Raw genomic sequence first — 11,853 nt, 5'->3', positions numbered from 1 at the left:
TCGGGGTGCCTCTGACCTATTGCATTAAAATTGTAGTTTCCCATAGCATTTACTTCCTCAGTTGAGGCTTGACACTCATGAGTAGGGTGTCCTCTTTCACATATATCACAAGCTGCGTGAGGCTCACTCTATATTGTAGCCAAAGTTAGCTTCCTTATTTCTTTAGCCATAACATCAAGCTGTACCTACACATATGTGTTAGCATCAACCTGTGAACACCAGTTGATCTTCTTCTTTCTGCTCTCTCAGAGGGCCATTAATTTGCATCTTCAAATAACTCATCAAGAATTGTAACTATCTCCTCTGTAGTCTTCTTCATCAACGGGCCTCCAGCTGCATTGCTCAATGTTCTACGTGAGGCCGATGTCAATCCATCCCAAAAGTTTTGGAGTTGCATCCAGATTTTAATTTTTCTATGTTGACACTTTCGAACAATCTCTTTAAACCTCTCCTATGCTTCAGAAAGTGTTTCAGTATCTTTCTGGCAGAAGTTATGGATTTCTCTTCTAAACTTGCCCTTTTTTCCTGAGGAGAAATATTTATCAAGGAATTTTCTGGTCATCTCCTCCCATGTTCTAATCGAACCTGTGGGTATGCTTCGAAGCCACGGTTTTGAATCATCTTTAAAAGAAAAGGGGAATGTCCTTAAATACACCGCATATTGTGACACACCATTGTATAGAAAGGTATTCATAATCTCTTCGAAGTCCATTAGATGTGTGTTTGGATCTTCATTTGGATTCCCTCTAAAGACACATCAATTTTGAAGAGTTTGAAGCAACCCTTGCTTCAAATCGAATTTGTTTGCTGCAATTGGAGGTGGTCTAACACTTGATAAACCTTGATTGTAGACCGGTCTAGAATAATCGCCAAGTGGTCTCCCAAGCATGGGAGCTATATTTCCGAACTGGTCTGCACCAAGGGTTGATTTTGAGCAATTCTACGACCCTCTCTTCTTCATAGATGATTTGTGCATCTCTAATAGCTGCTTCTTCAGCATCCCATGCAGCTTGTTCTCATCGTTGGGCTGCTTCTCTCGCAGCCAAATCTACATTATCCTCACTATTTCCAACCATAAGTTCTTTGGTTGAGGATTGCCCAACCTTTTCTAACTTCTCAGTGATATTTCTTTCCATCCTCAGCAGTCGTAATTGTTTTTTTTATCTCAGGCTCGTATGGTAACACTTCTTTCGCAGAAGCTCGAGCAATGCACCAATCTACACCTCTAACCATCGCACATTCAACGAACACCAAAGGTAAAAAGGGATTGCCAATCCCCGACAATGGTGCCAAAATTTGACGAGTGCAAAACACCACTTTAATATATGCTCGCTAGTCAAAGATTGTATATTATAATATCGTATCCACAGGGATTGGAGTTAAAACAATATTTTCATAGTTTCTAGCTTGATTTCTATCCAGGAGAATCAATAATTGAGATTTATATTATTAATAACTAAAATTAACTAAGAGTCTAAAGCTATTGACTAATGACAATCACAACAAGGAAAAAGCAAAGAAGGTTATCAATGGGAGAAGATAGGGTTTTGATGGGATAGGTGCAAGATAATTATTGGGATCTAACTCTAGATTATTCACTTCTAATGTTTAAGTGAGTCTCTTGAATTCACTCAATTATTAGTTCAAACGTTTAGAAAAACTCCTCTCTCGATTAAGTCTTAACTTCACAAGATGAACCAATTTAAGCACGTGAAGATATGCAAGAATGCGTAGTGGATTGGTCTTTAGGAAAACCTCTTTCGATTATTCTCCTAACTAGCTTTAATTAATAATTCAACTAGCCACTTTCGTTTACTAAGAAGAATTAATGAACTCAATGAACAATATAATACAAAGATATCACAAGTTATGCCTCTCTCAATTACATGAACAAGTGAATATAGATGCAATAGTTAAATCATCCAAAAATGCTTTAATACATAAAACTAGAGTTATAATCCACAAACAATCATCAATACACCAAATGCATCAAATCCTAAAGAGAACTACTCCATAGATATGGAATAATTAATCATAAATATAATAAAAGTATAGGAAAACATAAATTCAAATCAAACTCGGGTCTTGAGTGGGGAAGAAATGATGAAATCTTTGTGTTTTTTCTCCTCCAACTCTTCATTAGTTTTCTTAGGTCTAAAGTATGTCAGAAGTACAAAAAATAACATTTTTCATATATTTATACCAAGTAGGGTCGGGCCTAGAAGAAGTCCCCCTTTCCTAGCCGAAATATGAAAATTTGCAAACTTATTGCTTTTCATGCGTCGCACTGTGCGTAGCAGGGTGCGTAGAAACCCAGCCTCTGAACTTTGTCAATTCCTGATAGAAAATTACATTACTGCATCGCCCTGTGCGTCGCATTAGTGCATTTCTTCAGCTGTTGCCTCTTCCTTGATTTTTGACGTCCAGAAGTGATCGTCGACCCCCGAACACGATTCCGGCTTAATTCTTTGGGCTTTTACTCAGACTTCAAAGCTCTAAATATCTTGAATTTGTTCCACAATATCTACATAACTCGGAATCACTCCTATGAAGCATAAAACACACAACAAGTACAAAATACTACCAATTAAAGCTCAAACACAATTAAAGTGCAGTCAATTAGAGTGTAATAAGCGACTAAAACACGAGATCATAGCCTACCATCACAAATCATCAGTGTGCGGACAATGGATTCCAACTCTAAATCTTGAATGGGGTAGTTTTTCTCATGGGGCTTCAACTGATACGAAGCATAAGCAATCACTCTACCCTATTGCATCAATACACACCCAATTACAATCCACGAAGCATCACAATAAACTGTATATGAACCTGATGCTCAAGGTAAAACCAGGACTGGAGTTGTGGTCAAGGTAGTCTTGAGCTTCTGAAAGCTTTTCTCACACTCGTCGGACCACCTCAATGAAGCACCCTTCTAAGTCAATCTGGTCAAATTATCTATGATGGATGAAAACCCTTCCACAAGACGACGATAATACCCGTCCAAGCCTAGAAAACTACGTATCTTAGTAGCAGTAGACGGTCTGGGCCAACTTTGAACTACCTCCACCTTTTTCGGATCCACCTTAATCCCCTCACTAGACATCACATGAACAAAAATGCCACTGAATTAAGCCAGAACTCACACTTGGAGAATTTTGCATATAACTTCTTCTCCCTTAAGGTATGGAGCACGATCCTCAACTGCTATTCATGATCCTCCCGGTTGCGAGAATACACCAATATGTGGTCAATGATCACGATGATAAAATAATCAAGATATAGCTGGAATACACTATTCATCAAGTACATAAATACTGCTGGGGCGTTGGTCAGAACAAATGACATCACAAAAACTCATAGTGACCATACCGAGTCTTGAAAGGAGTATTCAAAATATCTGAATAATGAATCTTCAACTAATGGTACCCTAACCTCAAACTAATCTTTGAGAAAACCCGAGTACCCTAAAGCTGGTCGAATAGATCATCAATATGCAACAGTGGGTACTTGTTCTTGACTGTAACTTTGTTCAGCTGGCTGTAACTAATACACATCCTCATAGTGTTGTCTTTCTTCTTAACAAATAGAACCGGAGCACCCCAAGACGAGACACTTGGCCAGATGAAACCATTATCAAGTAACTCCTAAAGCTGTTCCTTTAATTCCTTCAATTCCACTAGTGCCATACGATATGGTGGAATAGAAATGGACTGAGTGACTGGAACTGGGTCAATGCCAAAATCGATATCCCTATTAGGCGGCATGCCCAATAGGTCTACTGGAAACACATCTGGGAAATCTCTCACTACCGGAACTGACTCAATAGTAGGAGTATCAGCACTGACATACCTCATGAAGGAAAGATATGCCTCGCACCCCTTCTCAACCATCAGTTGTGCCTTCAGAAAAGACATAACCCTGCTAGGAATATAATCCAATGTACCCATCCACTCTAAATGCGGTAACACTAGCATAGCTAATGTCACAGTCTTGGCGTGACAATCCAGAATAGTGTGATAGGGTGATAACCAATCCATTCCCAATATCACATCAAAGTCCACCATACAAAGTAGTAGAAGATCAACTCTGGTCTCATAACCACCGATAGTGACTAGATACAACCGATAAACATGGTCTACAATAATAGAATCTCCCACAAGCATGGACACATATACAAGAGCACTCAAAGAATCATGAAATATATCCAAATATGGAGAAAAGGAAGATGACACATACAAATAAGTGGAACCTAGAACAAATAAGACTAATTCATCCCTATGATAGACCGAAACAATACTTGTTATGATAGCATCTGATGTGATTGCCTCTGTCCTACCAGAAAAAGCATAGAAACGCGCATGGCCTCCCCTTCTATGATGACCCCTACCCGCCTGACCTCCACCCCTAGCCGGTGGTGCAGGTGGAGCAACAACTGGAGAAGCAACCATAGTCTATGAATCTTGTGGAATCTGTGGAGCCTGTTTAGTCTGTGGTGGTGCACCCCTCCTAATTTGGGACAGTCCCTTACCATATGCCTGGTATCTCCATACTCGAAACAACCTCTCGGCAGATGTGGCTGCTAAACTCGAACCTTACCTGGTCGGCTAGACTGACTGCTGAAGGCACCCAATGTAGGAGGTGCACTGGAAAGTTGTTGTGCATAATGGGTGACCTGAGACCTCGGAATACCCGGAGCATTGCGAGTGGCTAGAAGTGCTGAATGAACTAGTCGACTCACATAACCTCCGCCATGACGAGCTTAAACTGGAGCGCGAGCACCACTATATTCTCAGAATCTCGAGGCCTCTTAGCCTCCCTATTATTCCTCTCCTAGCCCTGTATACTCTCCATCCTCCAAGCGATCCCTACAACCTACTGAAATAGAGTATCCACCTCCAACTCTTGAGTCATGTTGAATCTAAGACCATAACTGAGCCCCTTGATAAATCTGCGGACTCACTCTCTGACTGTAGAAACCAAGACATGTACATGTTAAGACAACTCATTATCATAGCCCTCTTGTTGAATCTTATGGCATACTCTGACACTGTCATAATCCCCGATGCAACTGCTCAAACTCTATGTGCCATGCATCTCGAAGGGTCTGGGGAACAAACTCCCTCAAAAACATATATGAAAATTGAACCCAAGTGAGTGGGGCTGCATCTGTTGGACTACCCTCCTCGTAAGCCTCCTACCACCTATATGCTTCTCCAGACAGCTGAAATGTAGTAAATACAACTCCGTTCACCTCCACAATAACCATGGTATGGAGAATACGGTGGCACTTTTCTAGAAAACCCTGCGCAACTTCAGTAACTGCGCCACTATAAGTAGGAGGGTCATACTTCTTGAACCTCTCAAGTCTCCTCTGCTCCTCCTCGGATGTCTCTGGCCTGACCTCAGGACGAACCAGAATAATGGGTTGTGCTGGAATAAATCCCGGAACTCTATCAACCTGAACTCGCAGCTCTACGGTATGAGCTATGGGAGTCTGAGCTCCTCCCCCAACACGAGATACTATTGGTGCAACCGAGATCAATCCTGCCTGAGCTAAAGTGTCAAACATACTCAGAAAATGTTGTAAAGTCTCCTGGAGTCCAAGGGTAACAATAGGCACCTCGGGTTCCTGTCCCCCAACCGGAGCTATTGGTGGCTCCTCAGTCTTTGCTCGAGCAGGTGCTCTAGCTGCATCACATGCCCCCCTCGGCCTCGGCCTCTCGTAGCTCTAGCAGGGTGTGCGGGTGTCTAATCATCTAATTCAGTAGTACGTGTACTCACCACCTGTGAGAGAATAGAAAGACAAAGGCTCAAAATTTCAAATCAACATATTCGCACGATAATGAATTAAAGAAATGGAATTTTCCCAATAGTTATGTAGCCTCTCGAAGATAAGTATAGACGTCTTCATACCGTTTCGCAAGACTCTACTAAACCTGCTTATGACTCGTAGCACCTTTGAACCTAGAGCTTTGATACCAACTTGTCACGCCCCCAAATTTCCACCATAGGATGTCGTGATGGCACCTAGTCTCTAAGACTAGGTAAGCTTAACACACAATGAGAATTTAATAGAAATAATGACTAAGATGTTAAATTAAACTAATAAATAACACCATAAAGCAAAAATGGAACAATAGTCATACAAATCCCAAAACCGATGGAACAGAGTCATAAGCTCTACTAAAATATATTAAGAAGATAAACAATAACAAAGGCAATAACAGAAGGTGACTCCGAGGCCTGCGAGCGTCAAAAAAGTATACCTTGAAATCTTAGGAAAACCTAGGTCAAATCACCGGCATCCAGCACGAGCAAAAGTACCTAGATCTGCACAAAAATGTTCAAAAGCGTAGCAAGGGTACACCACAACAGTACCCAGTAAGTATCAATACTAACCTCGGTATAGTAGTGACGAGGCCAGGTAAAGACACCTACTAGACATAGAAAACCTGAATAGAATATTAATGTAATCTAATAATAGAAAGTAATGAAATAAATGACAACAAACATAATGCTGATATAACACTAACAACGAAATTTAGGCAATGAAAGTCAACAAAGTATGAACATATGATAAGAGCAACAAGTGATCAAATACAGTTAAAATACAAGTAAAACGAATGAAGGAAAGATAATAACCGTTCAAATCAACAAGTCTTTTTCACATAGAATGTACAACAAGAATCATAACTGAGATACCACACCTCATATTCACATTTCACAAGTCATATTCACAATCTTCCTTATATCACCGCGTGAGCCTTGCATTTATATTTTAAAAAGATTTTCACAAAATAACTACACACACTTTAGACCACTTATCTCACCTCGTGGCTTCAAGTAACTCCCTTACCATCAACACGTGTGTAAATCCCACATTATCTCGCCGCATGCACATCAACCCCTATCCTTATACCGCCGCATGCGTATCAATATCACAACACGTTAATCAACTTGCACCACATGTGCCCATATGCCACAATATTACCAAAATCAATAATACCAGTGTTACCACAACACATAGCCCACGACTTAACCACAATGTTCTAAAGAATCTCTATAACAAAAACATGAACGAGAAATAACTCAACAAGGAAAGGTATCCCTATAACCCACAATTTCAACCACAACCGTGTTAATAGGTTTCAACAACTGTAACTTCAGTAACTCAACGATGAAGGTATTTCCATAAAATGGCAACTTAAAAATCTATTGCATAACATACACTTAACAATGGAAGAGATAGCATGAAATAGAAACTACGACTAAATGCATGAGAATAACTCAACAATGGAAAGAATAGCATGTGAGAAGAACTACTAACAAATGCATATAAGAGTGACCTCCACAATGGAAACTAGAACATGTATTAAAAACTTCAATTAAAGCATGTGAGAATAAACTTGAAAACGAACGATAGAACAATTAATAACAACTTTAATTAAATTCTTATAACTAACCTAAGAGTCTAAACTGGTCAATTTTCACATATAAGTATGTGTACACACTCATCACAACATACAAAGAGTACAATCAAGCCCAATTCTAAGGGGTAGGTCCCCTCCCCCCCTACAAAGTTAGGCAAGATACTTATCTCAAACAAGCTAAATCAATCTACTAATAAGCCCTTCCTCCGAAAATCCAACTCTGGACGACTCGAATCTAGCCAAAATAACTTAATAACATAAATAAAAGCCATAGGAAGCAATTTAGGATAATAAAGATTCGATCTTTAATGAAAATCAAAAAGTTAACTCAAAAAGTCATCCCCGGGCTCGTGCCTCGGAACCCAACCAAACTTACAAATTCCGAACACCCATTCTGATACAATTCGAATCATACCAAAATCATCCAGTTCCGATCTCAAATTGACCATCAAATCATCACTTAATATTTTTGAAACGGTTTTACAAAAAATCCCTAATTTCTTCAATTCAAATCACCAATTAAATGATAAAAACAAAGATGGAATCATGAATAATGGAAAAATCCGAGACAAAACACTTACCCTGATCCAAATCATGAAAATCCCCTCCAAAATTTCCCAAAATCGAGCTCTCTAACTCAAATTGTGATAAATGAAATAAAACCCTCATCCAAACTATTTCAACCTAATGAATTCCGCTTTTGCGGACAAACAATCGCATTTGCAGCTCCGTATCTGCGAATTAAGCAACACAAATGCGGCCTCCACTAAAGGACCAGAAATTCCGCTTCTACGGAATAAAAATGTGCACCTGCACTTCCGCTTCTTCGGACAATGCATCGAACCTGCGATCCCTCGCCAACTAGCCCAAAATCCGCTTCTGCGGAATATTTTTGCTTCCGCAGTTGCGCACCTGCGCATCATTGTCTACACATACAGACCCAACTCCCTTATCCTAAATGCACATCTATGGCCAATCAGCCGCTTCTACGGCGCCGCACCTGCAGCCCAATCATCGCAAGTGCCAAAGAACCAGACCTCAGCAGATCAACAATACCTCTAAGTCTCAAAACAAGCCAAAATCATTTTGGAACACTCCCGAGGCTCCCGAGGCCCTGTCTAAGTATACCATCATGTCCTAAAAATTAGCACGAGCCTACTCGAGGAATTAAATCACGCCAAACAACATCAAAGCTATAAATCGCACCCCAATTCAAGCATAATGAACTAATGAACATTTTCAAATTCAAAACTTGCACCGCAAAAGACTAAACAACTCCGAATGACCTCAAACTTTGCATGCAAGTCCCAACTGACACAGCGGACCTATAGCAACTCCCATAATAACAAACTGGGCCTGATAAAAATGAAGTCAATCCTTGGTCAAACCTATCAACCTTACAAACCTTCAACTTTTCAACTTTCTCTAAAAAATACGAAATCAACCTACGGACCTCTGAATCAATATCTGGACGTACGCCTAAGTCTAAAATTACCATACGAATCTATAGAAAGCATCAAAACTCCATTCTGGAATCATCTACATACAAGTCAAACTCCGATCAACTCGTACAATTAAGGTCTTCAACCAAGGGACTAAGTATCCCAAATCAATCTGAAACTAACCCAAAACCAAATCAATCACTATGGTAAGTCGCGTAACTAGAAATACACATATGTAAAACATCAAATATGGGAATCGAGGCTAAAATAATTAAAACGGCTGGCCGGGTCGTTGCACCGACATAGAGATGACACCTACCTTGGAGGAATTGATAGACTATGGCGGATTTGCTGGTCGATCTGAGGCATCAACACCTTAAAGGAATTGACAGACTATGACACCTACTTCTCACAAGTTCTTGGATCTTCTAAACATAAGTCGAAAAATAAAAAATTTGTATTTGGTAGAAGGGTTTTGCTCTTTTTAGTTTTTATACAACTGGTATTGTCAGCCAAATGGGATTCATTATTTATGAAAACAAGCTTTGTAACAAGGGGAACAAGACCATTTGGGAAGCACATAGGGAGTTTGCCTTCATAGTGGAGATTTTACGCACCTTAGTATTCTCGAGGGAGGCTAAAAACATAGACTTGCATCTAGCCGGAGTTTCCTTTGTTCTAACTACTCAACCCAAGAGTACCCTTGTACCTATGATTCTGTTAGATGTGTTTTGAGCATTAATATCTTGCAGGGCCGAAACTAAGTTCTTTGAGGGTTGCAATCTATTCATACAAATAAGATAGTTGAGCATCTCTATTGCCATCCTAGGTTCATGAACTATGGTGCAAGTGGAGGAAGTTGTATTGAAGAATATTAAGGAAGGGTGAGTGGTTATGAATTACAAGAGGGGACTGAGGCCTGGATTACCCGCCTCCGATCGCTGACTGTGAGTCGGATCGAGTGGACTTTTGATTAGCCATGTTGTTGAGGTTATTCATATGACTACCACTGGTTTCTATTTCCTCCTGATGGGTCTTCGTAGTATTCATCCGCATGCCCCGCATAAACTATTGCAACAGTTGGGCAGGTACCAGACAGTTCCTCGAGATGAAGATCTCAGTGTTCATGGGATTGAATTACGTCTTGGAGCTTTATTTCTCAAGAACATAATTCATCAGATTTAGAGTGAATGTTAGTATTTGGGACTAGACACCTGGTGCATAATTTTTTGAAAGGTGAGGTAGAACCCGTGTATGCTGCTTGGTATGGATAGAGAGCGCGGGTGATTGTTGAGCCTGAAAGGCCCACCAAAAGGCCACATATCAAGGAATTTGCTGATGGAGCAAAGGAACAGTGGTCATGTATAGCGAAAGAGGAAGACTACTAGGCTACCATAGGTACTCTAAAAGAAAAGTTGAGACCCCTATGTTTTGAGAATGAGTTGCAGGCTCGGGAGGACGAGGGTGAAAATAAGAGGTTAGCACGTGAAAAGGAGTCCCCTGGAGCTCACCTACGGGAGATGAAAGGGCATATGATGTGCCGATTAGGAGTCAGAGAGATCAAATGATCATAACAAATTTGAGGGAAAAGGTTCTAGATTATGCTGCTATCTTGACAAGAACTGAAAAAGAACTAGGAAGAGAAAAATATAGTATAATACAATTGGGAGAGGATGTAGAAAACCATTTGAGGTTGGCACACCAAGCAAAAAAAAGCATGACGAAGAGGTATTCGGTCTGAGAAGAGAGTTGGTCTCCCTTGAAAAGGAAATGAGTATCCAATCCAAAAATTTTAGGCGGAAAGGGAACAGTTGTGACGATCTGACCGGTCATTTTGAGTATTCTAGCCCCGTTTTCCATATTTAATGCTTTAAATATGTGTATTTATGATTACGTAACTTGCGGCAGTGGTTAGTTTGGTTTCGGAAAAGTTATGGATTAAATTGGGACACTTAGTCCTAAGGTTAGAAGTTTAAGTTGTGAAGGTGGCCCAGAGATTGAATTTTTTATAGACAACCCCAGAATTGTGTTTTGATGGTGTCGTATGGTAATTTTTGACTTAGGCGTACATACAAATTTGGATTTGGAGTTTCCTAGGTTAATTTGGTTCTATTTGGCGAAAGTTAAAAACTTGAAGGTTTGAAAAGTTCATAGGTTTGACTGAGAGTTGCGTTTGATGATATTGGGTTCAAATTGTCGTTCCAGGAATTGGAATAGGTGTGTTGTGTTATTTGGGACTTTTGTGCAAAATTTGATGTCTATCCGAGTTGTTTTGATATGGTTCGACATGCGTTTTAGAAAGTTGGAGGTTCATTAGTTCCTTAGGCTTGAATTGAGGTGTGATTTGTGTTTTGTATGATTTGAGGCCTTGAGTAGGTCCGTGTTATGTTTTGGGATTGGTTGGTTTGTTTGGACGAGGTCCCGAGGGGCTTGGGTTTTGATTCAAATGAGTTTCTGATCTTTTCCTTGATGTTTGGCAATTCTTGACTGCTATTTTCGCACTTGCGATGGGTTGGGTGCAGGTGCGAGTCCGCAAAAGCGAACCTGTGGCCAAAAATAGAAAGGAAGGCTCGAGATGGCTGGGACCACAGAAGCACATTTCTTTCTGCAGAAGTGGGTGCGTAGGTTCGATTGGGGGGGACCGCAGATGCGGATAGTTAGAGGAATAAGTGAATGTGCGGATACGGGATTTTCTCCATAGTAGCAGAGCCGTAGATGCGGTAAATTATCTGCAAATGCAAAAATCACTGGGCAAATTATACTATTTCGAGGGTTTGGGCAATTTTCATTATTTGGAGTTGTGGTACTCGGTTAGAGGCGACATTTGGAGAGATTTTCACTACAATGGAAGCGGGTAAGTAAACTTTACTTGATTTTGATGATAGATATTTATTTCCCATGGATTATTACACCTAGTTTATGTGAATTAAAGGAGGAATTTGGTTTTTTTTTTTTATGGTTTTGGAGAGTGAATATTG

The 11,853-nt window shown here is 40.2% G+C and overlaps 1 non-coding gene across 1 annotated transcript; it reads left to right on the top strand.

Moving 5' to 3' along the window:
* The first annotated feature begins 407 nt into the window (after positions 1 to 407).
* On the top strand, positions 408 to 514 carry LOC142168526 (small nucleolar RNA R71). The gene has a single exon (XR_012698381.1). It is a non-coding gene; the product is annotated as a small nucleolar RNA R71 (small nucleolar RNA).
* The last annotated feature ends 11,339 nt before the right edge of the window (positions 515 to 11,853 follow it).

Source organism: Nicotiana tabacum, chromosome 13 (assembly GCF_000715075.1).
Source record: "Nicotiana tabacum cultivar K326 chromosome 13, ASM71507v2, whole genome shotgun sequence".
NCBI lineage: Eukaryota > Viridiplantae > Streptophyta > Magnoliopsida > Solanales > Solanaceae > Nicotiana > Nicotiana tabacum.
The sequence above is the reverse complement of the archived record's forward strand: the minus strand, read 5'-3'. Positions and strand labels throughout refer to the sequence as shown.